This window comes from Barbus barbus (genome assembly GCF_936440315.1).
Source record: "Barbus barbus genome assembly, chromosome: 14".
Classification (NCBI taxonomy): Eukaryota; Metazoa; Chordata; class Actinopteri; order Cypriniformes; family Cyprinidae; genus Barbus; species Barbus barbus.
The window spans coordinates 7,842,449-7,856,377 of record NC_136742.1 but is presented as its reverse complement, the minus strand read 5'-3'; positions in this window follow the sequence as shown (position 1 = coordinate 7,856,377).

The following is a 13,929-nucleotide window of genomic DNA, read 5'->3' as shown; positions in this document are numbered from 1 at the left end:
TGAAAAGTATTTTTGGAAAAAAACGTTCAGCAAACAGAAACTCAAAGACAAAATAGTTTTAAAATTGAGTGTGAGTTGTGAAAAGGTCCACATGTCGAGGACCTTTATAAAGTTTGTGCTGTTGTAAAGGCTGTAAGTATATTCCTGTACAGACTTGTTTTCATCCATGTAAAATTCAGTATGGTGTCATATGGTGTCTCACCTGACTAAGGTCTATTCGCTTTTCGTTTTTTCAACACTCAAACTCACATTGAACTGTATTGTTCATCTATCCACATGTTCCCCTTTTCTGTATTTATATCCACTATTATTTTAATCCATCACCATGTTTGTCTGAATAATTATTTGTTTGCATTATAGCTATTGTAACATCTCATTTTTTAAATTATACTGGATTATATAATTATATAGGATTATATTGTACTTGCAGTTGCACTTTAGATGAAAAATATTAGCTTCAGGGCTGTAACCATGAGTGCACAGATTATCTCTTAAGGTCAACATGAAATCCGAAGAGACCCTATTCACTTTCCTAAAATACATTCCTGGTGTTATAGTGCACAATTCATCCTGTTATTCCAAAGGAAGAAAATGTTTGTTTTTGTAATATTTGATTAAAATTTAAATGAATAAAAACTTCTAAAATAAATTGAAAAAAGCAAGCCAAGCCAATTTTTAAAAAATGAAACCAACAACCATTCAAAAATTGACAGTGCTCAAATATATTGCCAATTTTGTTCGTAATGTCTTAATAAAATCTTTGAAATAGTTAATGAGACAATTTGAACATGATCTCTTAACAGTTCTCCCAAAAATGTAAATTTGCTGAAAATGTACTCACCCTGAGGCCATCCAAGATGAGTTTGTTTCTGAACAGATTTAAAGAAATGTAGCATCACATCACTTGCTCACAGTGAATGGGTGCCGTCAGAACAAAAGTCCAAACAGCTGATAAAAACATCACAATAATCCACAAGTAATCCACACCACTCCAGACCATGAATTAATGTCTTGAGAAGTGAAAACCTGCGTTTCTAAAACAAATCCATCATTAAGACACCTTGATTTTTTTTTTAACTGGATATTTAATTGAGTTAAACTTGACCTATGTGTAAACATCAATGCTTGTACTATTCTAACATTGTATGCATTTGCAATTTTAGAGCAATTAATCAAAAGTCACTGCTTTCCCTTTTACTGGCCATGAACTGTCATCACAACTGTTGTCTAATCTAAACTCATGTCCTAATCAAGATTTGGAAATCCAAAGTGGAATAAAATGTGCATAGAGATCATGTGGGCCTGTCATTTCTCATCTCAACTTACTTAGTAATGTCAAATGTGCTTGTTGTTGCTACTACTAGCACATAGGAAATATAATCTATGTCAGGAGATCATGCATAAATGTTTATTGTATTAACGTCCTAGTTTCACATAGTTACATATTACAATATCAGTAACCCATCATTTAGTGCTTGTCACGTCATGTTTACGAAAACAAGTTTGATATTGTTTGCTGGGTGCCTTAGATTGCTAAAACTCTTTGATCTAAACTCACACATCGCATGATAGAACTGAGTGTAATACCCCAAAAATGGAAACTTCTGCCTTGGTTTGTTCTTTCTTACACTGTAAATCAAAGAGCATCCCTGTTAAGGTTACTCTACCTCAGAGGGTTGAGTAAGTGTGGGGTTTTCCCGTCTCCTTCATCTCTCTTCTCTCTTTCTCCTGCAAAAAGGAAAAAAAAATAGTTGCCCCTTCTCAGCAAAGTTGTCAATTCGGATCATCTTCATCCAAGCCTCTCTTTCTATTTGGGAATGCTGCATAATGTGTCCACCTAAGGGAAAATAAATCTTTGACAAGTGGTTGGGCTGAGGGCACACATTAAAGCTGAGAACTGTGTTTGTGTGCATGTTTGGGTATAGAAATTTCAGTTAAATAATCATTATTTTTGCCACTTTATCCACTGCTGTGCTTCTGCAGTTGTAGGGAGTTGGAATTCCTCTAGGAAATTAGATTATAGAATATAGAAAGAAATTCATGTTTCTAAATTCTGCTTCATTGTAAAGAGCCTTGATATTATTGCCCTTCTATTCTCAAACATTTCTTGCTGAACTGATTGTGTTTAAACATTCATTTGAAAGGGGCCTGTCAAAAGGGATGTATTTTTAAATTATCATAATTATTGTATTTTGCGATCATAAACTAATGTCCCAGTTGTCTGTTCAATAAATATATGATGCTAAATATGTATTCAAAATCTTTATTTTGATGATAAGCCACAGAAGTTATTTTGATAATCAGTCAAGTTCTGATTTGTAACGATAAATATTTTAAAAAGCTATAAAAATCACTGATCTGTTATTTGTGATGTCTCACTGTGTACTGAGTATATATATATATATATATATATATATATATTTACTCTCTTAAAGAAACAGTTGACCCAAAAATGAAAATTTGCTGAAAATGTACTCACTCTCAGCTCATCCAATATGTAAATTAGTTTGTTTCTTCATCAGAACAGATTTGGAGAAATTTAGCATTCCATCACTTGCTCACCAATGGATCCTCTGCAGTGAATGGGTGCCGTCAGAATGAGAGTCCAAACAGCTGATTAAAACATCATAATAATCCACAAGTAACTCAAGAGTCCTCCAATCATATTGTTTTCACCAATGAAAAAGTCAAATCATCTGGATCAGGAGAGAAATATGCACAGACCAAACCCCTTTTACAAGACAAAACAGCCTAAAATAATTTTAAATAAATATATCAGTTGATTTTGATGTGTGAGAGAAACAGGGGATAGACTTTTTCACTGAAGGAAGCATTTCTATGGATTGTGGACTAGTATTTTAGCTAAAAGTGACAGTTTGATGTTAAAATTGCCTTATATAAACACACAGCTTTTTGCTTTACAAGATATGAATTGATGGACTGGAGTCTTGCAGATTACTTGTGGATTATATGACCGAATTTTCCCTCCAATATCCATCATGGTGTCAAAAGGCCTTCAAGCTGGTCGGGATAATCAGAACACATAGAGCAATGTTTTGATAGTGACAGAGTCAGTGTTATATGAATGAATTTAAATTCTAAACATATAATTTTTTATTATAACTAACAGTATTTTGATTGTTTAACAGCCAATTAACTTTCTATGGGGCTGTTCACACAGAACGCGTTTTTGCTTTCCACACAGCTGATTTTTCTTTGTGTTTCTATGTAAACATGCTAGATGGTCATATTTTCATATCTTTTGCAGTTTATTGCGCATGACACAGCACTCAAAAGTTCAATTTCTAGGAATTTCAGCTTTTGAAAAACACATCTCGAAACCCTTTTTTTTTTCACTGCTCAGCTTTTCATGTTTTTAAACGCAATGACGTTCTGTGTGAACGGCCCCTAAAGATCGAACAGTTTGAGTTTGGCTGACTTCTTTATAATGCAAGATGGTTGACACCTAACAAATGAGTGATGAGTAATGTAACCTCATGGAAAATCTAATTGTGAAATGATGGCATTAATATAACATTAAATAATCTAATATTCAGCTTGTAGGTGCTGTATGATTTAAAACTGGTTTTTAAAACGTTTTATAACCAAATTTCAAGCCCTTTTCCGCAAAGAGAGAGGAATTGAAAAGAGCGAGAGCTTGAGGATTTGTGGGCTGATTAAATAATACAAATAGGGCTCACACAGCTGTGACTTTCCTCTTTCATGTGAGGGACTCTCAGAGCCTCTTATGTGTCTCCAGCTTCAGCTTCTATCAGCGTCAAAACCTCCAGTCTCTTCCCACGTCAGCTGAGATCAGATGCCCTCACGTTTCTGACGAGGACAAACCTAGAGTCTGAAATTAAGCAGGCGTTCAAAAATAAGACTGTGAGCGAGTTTATGATTTATTGAAGAGGCTGAAAGAATGTTTAATAAATAATGAATTTAATGAGCATTTTATAACCTTTTCTTACATCAGACTTGTGGTTTTTTTAAAGGCAAGAGGTAAATATTATTTAGTGAAGTTAATTAAATATATCACATGCCTATTATTAGACACAAACAAAACTCATATGAAATACAAATATAGACACATAAACTTGTTCGTTTATGTGTCTATATTTGCCTAAAAGTGCCTTCCAAGAGAACTGAAAACAAAATGACATTTCATTATGCTGTGAATAAGAAATGCAGAAGGCAGAATATATCAAGTTTTACTTTTTAAATGTTATAGTTTCCTTTTTTAGCGCCCTATGCATCCTTTATTTATTCATATTTAGCTTAATTATACATTTGTTGAGCATTTGACTGTGTAAGGGCTTCTTCTGATGCATCTGACAGAGCCCTGGGGCCGCAGGAGTCCTTAACTCAGTGTTACGTAACGCTGACGACTGCACTTTCTCTGATGTTTCAGCATGTGCTCCAGGATCCCTCTGCACTAGCCTGTTGCTGCTTTCTACCTCACTTCCTGTGCAAATATGCAAATACAAAATTACAACTCTACACAGCTTAAGCATACAATTAATTTAAACAAATTAATATTTCTTTAAATGATCTATGTCCCTCCAATTTCTCATTTATAGACATTTGATGTCACTGGATATTTTTAACGTGTTTGTTTTTACGAAAACCAGCTCCTGTTTTAATAAAATGTACAAAAATACAGTCAAAAATTATTTGAACCCCTGCTGATTTTGTGTGTTTGCCCACTGACAAAGAAATTATGTCTATATTTTAATGGTAGGTTTATTTGAACAGTGAGAGACAGAATAACAACAACAACAACAAATCCACACATTTCAAAAAAGTTATAAATTGATTTGCATTTTAATGAGTCAAATAAGTATTTGATCCCCTATCAGTCAGCAAGATTTCTGGCTGCCAAGTGTCTTTTATACAGGTAAGTCTTTTATACTGGCAAACGTACAAAGTCAGCAGGGGATCAAATAATTTTTTTCCCACTGTAAATATGACTGAAAGATCAGGTGTCATGGTCAAATACACATTAATTAAGAAAGGCCTTGTGCTCCAAATGACTGGTGAATGAGGGTCATCATGCGGCTCTCCAGTAGAACATGTTCTTGAATCAACATCCTTTGTTATTCCTGGAACGCTCTGATCAACCAATCACTGCCATTAGATTTAGAGTTATAGTAAAGAAATCAGCAGAAGGTGCAGCAGGTGTGCTGCTATAAATCAAGTGACCATCTGGGAGTAAATTTCCAAAAGGATATTTTAGTCTCATTTGAAGATCGTAGAAGGAAGTCTTCAAGTGACAGTCTCTCCTTTCAATTGCTGCTTTTTGGTCACTGCAGCTTCAGGACTATCTGTACAAACACAATTTATGGCACTATTAAAAGACCAAGAACAAAAAAGGCAAGCTGTACAAATACATAAATAGACCTCACTGAGAACGAGACAAATAGAGAGAAAATAACATAGTCCTAAAAGTAGCTCGAAATAACTACCTACATGCATCGCCTACCAAATTGAGACCACAAATAGAGTCTTGTTTAATTGTGTTATTTCCAAAACATGTCAAATTTGACATTACCATAGGACTTAGTGGTTAATCAGCATTACAGTTGGATTTTATTGCTTTTTATTACAAACAAACCTTGATGAGACATTCAAATCTCCTCTCATCGTGTCTGAATTTGCGTCAGTGGTCTAATGCGAAAGGTTAATTGAAAGCAATGGGGTTCCTGAGAGCATCAATATAGCGACTCTGAAGGGAACGGCTGACGTCTGCTGACTCACAGGGGTCCTGACTGTTCTTCACTAGCTATAGTTGACATGCAGAAAATGAAAAACAGATGCCTGCTTATTAAAATATACTATAAATGGCACTACAATATAGAATAAAATGTAGCTACTTATATAATACAATTAAATGGGTATAATTTTACTGTCCAAAAAGAAAAATTACATGCAGTTTTTCTCTTATATTTTTGCCATTTGGTTTAATCAATTTAAAGAAAATTTTGATTTATGAATGTATGTATTCACCATTTCAAGTAAAATAATGAAATTACATTGACGGGACTAATTATGAACTGTTAAATACAGAAATGACAATCTCCTGAGTGTCATTGAACATTTTGCTTCTCAGGAACCCAAAAGCTGGTAAAAATAAAACACATTTAAAGCAGAGTTAACTAACTGACTAACTAACGAATGAGCAAGTACTTTAAGATATTTGAAATAAATGACCTTCTGGTGTATCTGGTGTGACCACCATTTTCCTCACGCAGTGCAACACATCTCCTTCACATAGAGTTGATCAGGTTGTCCACTCCTCTTCGATGGCTGTGCGAAGTTGCTGAATATTGGCAGGAACTGGAACACGCTGCCGTAAAGCCGATCCAGAGCATCCCAAACGTGCTCAATGAGTGACATGTCCGGTGAGTATGCTGGTCATGCAAGAACTGGGATGTTTTCAGCTTCCAGGAATTGTGTACAGGAATTGTGTACACGAAATTAACATTCAATTCACGGGCAACAGCTCTGGTGGACATTCCTGCAGTCAGCATGCCAATTGCACGCTCCCTCAAAACTTGCGACGTCTGTGACATTGCGCTGTGTCATAAAACTGCACATTTTAGAGTGGCCTTTTATTGTGGCCAGCCTAAGGCACACCTGTGCAATAACCATGCTGTCTAATCAGTATCTTGATATGCCACACCTGTGAGGTGGATGGATTATCTCGGCAAAGGAGAAGTGCTCACTAACACAGATTTAGACAGATTTGTGAACAATATTTGAGAGAAATATGCGTTTTGTGTACATAGAAAAAGTCTTAGATCTTTGAGTTCAGCTCATGAAAAATGGGGGCAAAAACAAAAGTGTTGCGTTTATAATTTTGTTCAGTGTATATACACACAAACACACACACAAGCATCACACATACATGGTACATGGGAATGGTAAGTGAGACTGGATGAATGAAACCGGACAGAAACAGGGGAAATGAGGCAACAAACCTCTGTGTGGTGAAAGGAAAAATACTTGCATTTGGAACCTTGAACTTGGCTGTGGAACGAGAGTTCCGTGAAGCTTCTGAAGAAGGTCTGGATGGTTCCATTCGATGGCCGAAGTTGCAATCTCTTGAAACTCCGAGGTTGTTCCTGACTCTGTTGGGGTTGAGAGAGTCCTCTCTCTCCTAAGTAAGCACATGGCCGGGTTTAAAATGAGGTCGGTTGGCCCTGTGGGCCACAGTGGAACTGCAGGCCGCAATCCATAGATGAAGATGCAGAGACTGAGCGGGGAGAGAGAAATGTCTGAGCAAGGGCATTTTCATGATGGTGAATTCCAGGGTTGAGTGAAGATGATCTCCAGTGGTATTAGTCTGACTCTTTGTGGTCAAGAGCCATCTCCCCAGGCTGGGGATACCGCACACGGCTCTATGTTGGGGCCTGCCCGGCGCGTCAGCACCGGATCAGGCGCTCTGTGAGTCAATTAGAAGATTTAGCAGAAGAAGTGAGGCAGACCTGTGCGTGAGCCCTTTAAAGTCAGGGAAGAGTCACACCTTTTAGGATGGGCTTGACCAATGAGAAAGGCTGAATTTCCAAGCGGGAGGCTGGAAATATTGGGGGGTTTTATGACCCTTTGTCTGAGAGCATGGTTCGAATGGCTGTGGCAGTCTATACTTTGATTAAATTACAAACACACGTGGCATTCTATGAGGAGGTGTTGTACACTAAAGTGTGCGCCATCAAATGAGCATTAATTTGGTAGGAGACACGATATAGGTGGGGTTACATTAACTAGTACTTCACTCATAAAGCATGCATAAAACAAAATACAATGCAAGAGACACTAATAGTTAAAATCGTACACACAATGTCCTGGGATGCATGTTTGCCCGTAGAATGGTTGGTCTATGAGTGACAAGGAGGGAAGTTTTGTTTGTATGGGCATTGCGTGGGTTTCAGAAGGGTCCGTTCTTATGGCACGTCACATCTCACATAGTTTTGAACAATGAAACAGTGTTATCAGATGCTTGCCCTGGTAACTGAGCCCTTTAGGGTACTCTTTCGGGGGGAAGGGTCCATAGACCCTCACAGTGAGAGGGTTTGCCGGTTTAATAAGTGAATAAGTGATAAGTGAAGTGACATTCAGCCAAGTATGGTGACCCATACTCGGAATTCGTGCTCTGCATTTAACCCATCCAACGTGCACACACACAGCAGTGAACACACACACACACACACACACACCGTGAACACACACCCGGAGCAGTGGGGGGTTCGGTGCCTTGCTCAAGGGCACCTCAGTCGTGGTATTGAGGGTGGAGAGAGCGCTGGACATTCACTCCCCCCACCTACAATTCCTGCCGGCCGGGGACTCGAACCCGCAACCTTTGGATTACAAGTCCGACTCTCTAACCATTAGGCCACGACTTCCCCACGACTTATTTATTCATTAAATATAATGAATAAATGTGTGTCTGATTAGTCCAAATGCTACAAACGATAAATTGTGCATAATTACATGCAAGTAACCCTAACACAAACCCTAATCCTAACCCTAACCATATAGTACGTACATATAGTTCCCCTTCAGGAACTCGAGCTGCGTCAAACGCTTTGGGAACGCCCCCGGCGAGACACCGTACTGAAACACGTATGAAATCAGTCCAATAGCGAAGCGAGATGTCACGAGTGGGGTGACGTGAGCAACCAGGAAGCATAAAGCCGCAACCGGCAAGCGCACATGTTAGCTTCTGCACTTCAGCGAGCGTGTCTGTGGTGTGTGTGTGACTGTATGCAAAGCACTCAGTCAGTCAGTGAAACTCTGTTAGAAAGTGAGAAAATGCCTAAGTGTAAATCAAAGAATGTGGCGAGCGGACGGCGTTTAACATCATGAGTTGTGCGTCGTCTGTTTGGGCAGCTCTCGAGGGGGCTGCCTGTCATGATTGCAAGCTTCTCCTGCTCCGTGTGCTCCGCTCCCGCCTGGTTGTCTTAGATGAAAGCAGCCAGGTTCGCGGTCCCGCTGGGTCCGGCCCCGCTGCTGTTGAGGCACAGCAGCGGCTGTTGTTGTGGGGATTGCAAGTGGATTAAATGGAGGGATCCGAGACGGGCTTGTCCTTATCTCAGTCTTCACCCGCCCCCTCTCAGGGATCGGAAGCCCGCCCCACGGTTTCTTCCCCCCAGAGAGAGGGCCAGACGTTTCATCTATCTTCCTCTGAGGAGGTTGATGTGATGAGCGTCGACTTGGAGGAGAATGTGGACTCGCCGCCACAGTCCCTTGCTTATGAGGAGCTGACTCGTGCTGTAGCCAAACAGAACATCGAATGGCTAGCCGAGAAATAGGACGCTCATCCTAAGAGCAAATTGGACGAGCACTTACTGAAAGCTAGATCACAACCTTCACGGCTTTCCATTTTTCCCCCAATCTCCATACTGAGGTCACGAGATCGTGGGAGAAGCCATATTCGTCCCGACTCTTCAGCGCCACTGTGTCTAATTATGCTAACATCATGGGGTTGAATGAGAAGGGATATGGAACTATGCCAGCGGTGGAGCAGACACTCGCGAGCTATCTCTCAGATCCCTGTCCTCAGCAACATCCCTGAAGGCCCCGAAGCTTCCCACCAGGCCAGTAAAGCTGACATCTAACATGGGTGGGAAAGCTTATATGGCGGCAGGTCAGGCAGCGTGTCTGCACACTAATGTCGGTGTTGCAGGTGTACCAGGTCAACCTGCTAAAAGACCTGGATGATAGGGGGGGAAGAGGAATCTGACGTGGTCGCTGAACTACGTCGGGCCACAGATCTGCTGCTTCCTGCCATCAAGGAAAAGTTCCATGGCAGCGCTTGTGGCCACGGAGCGACACCTGTGGTTGAATCTGTCTGAGTTACAGGATAAAGACTTCCTGCTGGATGCCCCGCTATCGCCCTCTAGCCTCTTCATCTTCAAGAGGTTTCAGGAGGCGAAGAAGCAGGCAGTGGTATTCCAGCACTTTCTCCCTCGCCATTCCCAGGTCTTTAGGACTGCTGAGCAGGAACAGTTCCAGTCATCCAGCTCCTCATACTGCCAGACCCAGAAACAGAGCGTCGGCCGGGGGCCTCGAAGCAGAAAATGGATCTGCGGACCGTTATTCTGTCTAAGAGGTCCTCGGCCAAGCGGTCCTGACAACACCACCGTCAGGACCCTGAGGGTAGCCCACCCTGGGGAGGAGAGGTACACACCTCAGTATACGGGGCCCGATCCTCCTCAGTTCCCTCAGGGGGCTGCACTGATACCCCTGCCACCCCCGGTGCTTCTGGGCTCAGTGAGCTCCGACGAGCGAATTTTTCAGCTGCCGCCCACTTACGATACGGCAAGGGAAAGCTCGTCCCCTCAGAGGAGGGCGCTAGAGCTGTCGGGTCGGTCGTTCCCTGCCAGTCAACCGCTTCAGGGCATCGAATTCGCTCTTCTAGTAACACCAGAGTCTCGAGAGACTGGTTTCCTTAGTAGAATTTCTGACAGCGTGGAAACTTCTTCCAAATGTCTCACTATGGGTCCTGCGTACTGTAGAGAGGTTACAGAATTCAGTTTGGTTCTCATCCACCTCACTTCAACGGGGTTATTCCTACATTAGTGGGCCCGGAGCAGGCTCTGGTATTGGAACAAGAAGTAGAAAATCTCTTGAGGAAGGAGGCCATAGAACGTGTTCCTCCTCACTCGAGAGAGAATCAGGGTTCTGCAGCCGTTACTTCATCGTTCCGAAGAAGGATTGCGTCCAATCATAGATCTGCGTCTATTGAACCGCGCTGCTAGACCCAGTTAACTGCCCGGATGGTTCAGTTTTGGAGTTTCTGCGGGAGCATTTCTCCGCAGGGTTATCCCCCTCCACTCCGCAGGGTTATCCCCCTCCACTCCTTCCAGGAAGCAGGCCAGGAAAGACTCAATCTGCTGTGTCCACTCATGTTCACAGAGCTGCCCAGTGGCTTAAAGCAGAGCAGTTGTTCATTTGCTTCGGTCCACCTAAGAAAGTGGTTCCAGCGACCAAGCAAACCATGAGTCGGGTGGGTGGTCGAGACACACTCGACCCAGAGTATGGCGGCCTCCAAGGCCTTATCAGTAGGCGTGGGCCTCCAAGATGTTTGTACTGCAGCGGGCTGGTCTTCTCCGCACACATTAATCAGGTTCTACAGTATGGACCTGACATCTACCCCAGGGTTCCAAGTCCTCTCGTCTTGATGTGCTCGCTAGATACACACCGGACAGGGACTTGCTTGTATGGCACAGTGGCTTTTCTCGTTCCCAAAGCGTTAGACGCAGCTTGAGTTCCTGAAGGGGAACATCTCAGGTTACTTATGTAACCATGGTTCCCCGAAGTGAACGAGACACTGCGTCTCCTTTCCATACTCCCTGCATCCCTGCAGGCGCTCGCTCCCGCAGAAGCTAACATGTGCACTTGCCGGATGCGGCTTTATGCTTCCTGGTTGCTCACGTCACCCCGCTCGTGACGTCTCGCTTCGCTATTGAACTGATTTCACACATGCTTCAGTACGGTGTCTCGCCCGGGCGTTCCCAAAGCTTTCGACACACCGTCTCTTTCCCTTCGGGGAACCATGGTTACATATGTAACCTGAGACTTTAATGAAGATAACTCAGTACAAGGACACCTTAACCCTTAAATGCATATCTTGGGTCTTTAGCGACCCGGGACGTCATTCTCTACATTTTTTTAAAGTTAGACATCAACTTTCTTAGTATTCCTCATTCTATTCATTCTAATCAATATATATATATATATATATATATAAAAAAAAAAAAAAAGTCAATTATAAAATAATGCCTGTTTTCTGATTAATTTTTTTTTTAAAGTGTACAGGGTCGCTAGAGACCCGATGTGTGTAAATGTGTAAGTATTTTTTCCTGCATGATTATATTTACATATCTGATGACTCAATACATGCAATGCATCTTTATTCCTCGAAGTGGCACTGTTTGATACACAATAATGACCTGATGTTTCACTCAAAATTACCGCAGGTATTAAACAAACGAATATCATCAGCAAAAATTCAACTGGTTTGAATGGATTTACTGCAGAGCAATTACTATAGTCAATGAAATATAAATGTCACTGCCTTCTGATGCTGGATGTGGTAAATAAGCTGCCAGTGATCAAAATATTGAATATGAAGTCATTGAAAACAATAGTTTTGAGAATATGTTTGAGATTGTGAACATGAGCCAGATGCTCGATGTAGCTACTGTGGAAGTACGCTCTGATGATGACAGCCTGATGATGACAGCTATGGTAAAATCATCTTCTCAAATTGAACCCTTTTAAGTTTCAAAAGGTAATGGAATATTTAATTTTATTCTTCTGTAATTGTTCTTAAAATATTAAGAGAGTTTTTTTTATATTGCAGCAGTAGAGATCCATCTGTGCTGGAAAAGTCTGGGTTGCTAAATACCCGGATATGCAATAATGACTGGCGAAACATTCATGCATTTAAGGGTTAAAATAAAGTGTACACCAACATTTCTCAAGAAACACCACAAATTATCAACATTAATGCATGTATTATGTATAGTTAAAAACTTTACTTGACAAAGTGTCAGAATAGCTTGATACCTTAACATGTCCTGCAGTGTAACATGACAATAAATCGTGGAGCGTTTTATTAATTGTAGCTATATAATAAATCATAATTTCAATAAAATATAATTTATCACAACACTATTGAAATTACCTAGAGATATATCAAAATGTTGATTAAATGTAGTGAAAAAACTTGTAGAAATGGTAACAAGTTATAGCATCTAAACTATGATCATGTTAAAGAGTTTACTATATCTTGTGTATATAATAGCATATTAGCTTAATTTATTGAACTGCAAAATGCTAGAGATTGAGGAGAACTGTCCACGTGACCAATCAAGCTTTTAATTGGTTTTTCAGCCAGAAGGTGGCGTCCTCTGATATTCATTCTGAACTGGGAGCGGCCAGTATCATTATTCTGTACTGTAACTATTACTGTACTTTCCTGAAACGCCATCATGTGGACACACAAGCAGGTTAGAGACAAGCTAGATAACAAAAATCTGGAGAAACAGTGTCCTTTAGAGACTAAACTAGGCAAGACATGGAGGAATGAGATACACCTTTCGTCAGTCCACTCTTTATAATAATATTTTAGATGATGATTATGATGAACACAAGCACTCTTACAAAAAAGGTAGGCTACAGAAGCTGTCACTGTGGTGGCACCCTGTAAAGTTACACATTTGCATCCTTATTTACTCCTAAAGGGTGCATATTAGTACCTTAAAGGTACATGATAGTATAAAGGGTGTCGCTCCAGGGACAGTTCTGTGCCCTCATTTAAAACAAAACCGTAGGCTAAATCACCATTAACTGCACTGGATGTTGTTCTAATGACAGAACACAAACTCCCTGTTCCTGGATTTTTTCTTATAATTACATCAGTGTTGACTAATTAGCCATAATTATTCACTGATATTTATGTTAGTTTTTTACATTCAAACTTATTGAGTGTTTGGTTCATTATGAAATTATAGTGACAAACTTCCCTTCCTTTGAAAAATGTCAAATAGTCAAGAAACTCCATGTAAAAGGCAGCATATTGCTATTCACTGGAGAAAGCAATGTTATGGATTATGGACTCATATTTTTAGCTGAAAGCAATGGTTTGAAGTTAAAAATGTACAAACTTGCAGCTTTTTACTTCACAAGATGTTAACCGATGGAGTGGAGTGTTGTGAATTATTGTGATGTTTTTATCAGCTGTTTGTTTGGACTCTCATTCTGACGGCACCCATTCACTGCAGAGGATCCATCGGTGAGCAAGTGATGCAATGCTACAATTCTCCAAATCGGTTCTGAGGAAGAAACAAACTCATCTACATTGTGATAACGTATACAGGATGGTTGGCAGCCATATTAACACTGTTATTAACTATTTAAATC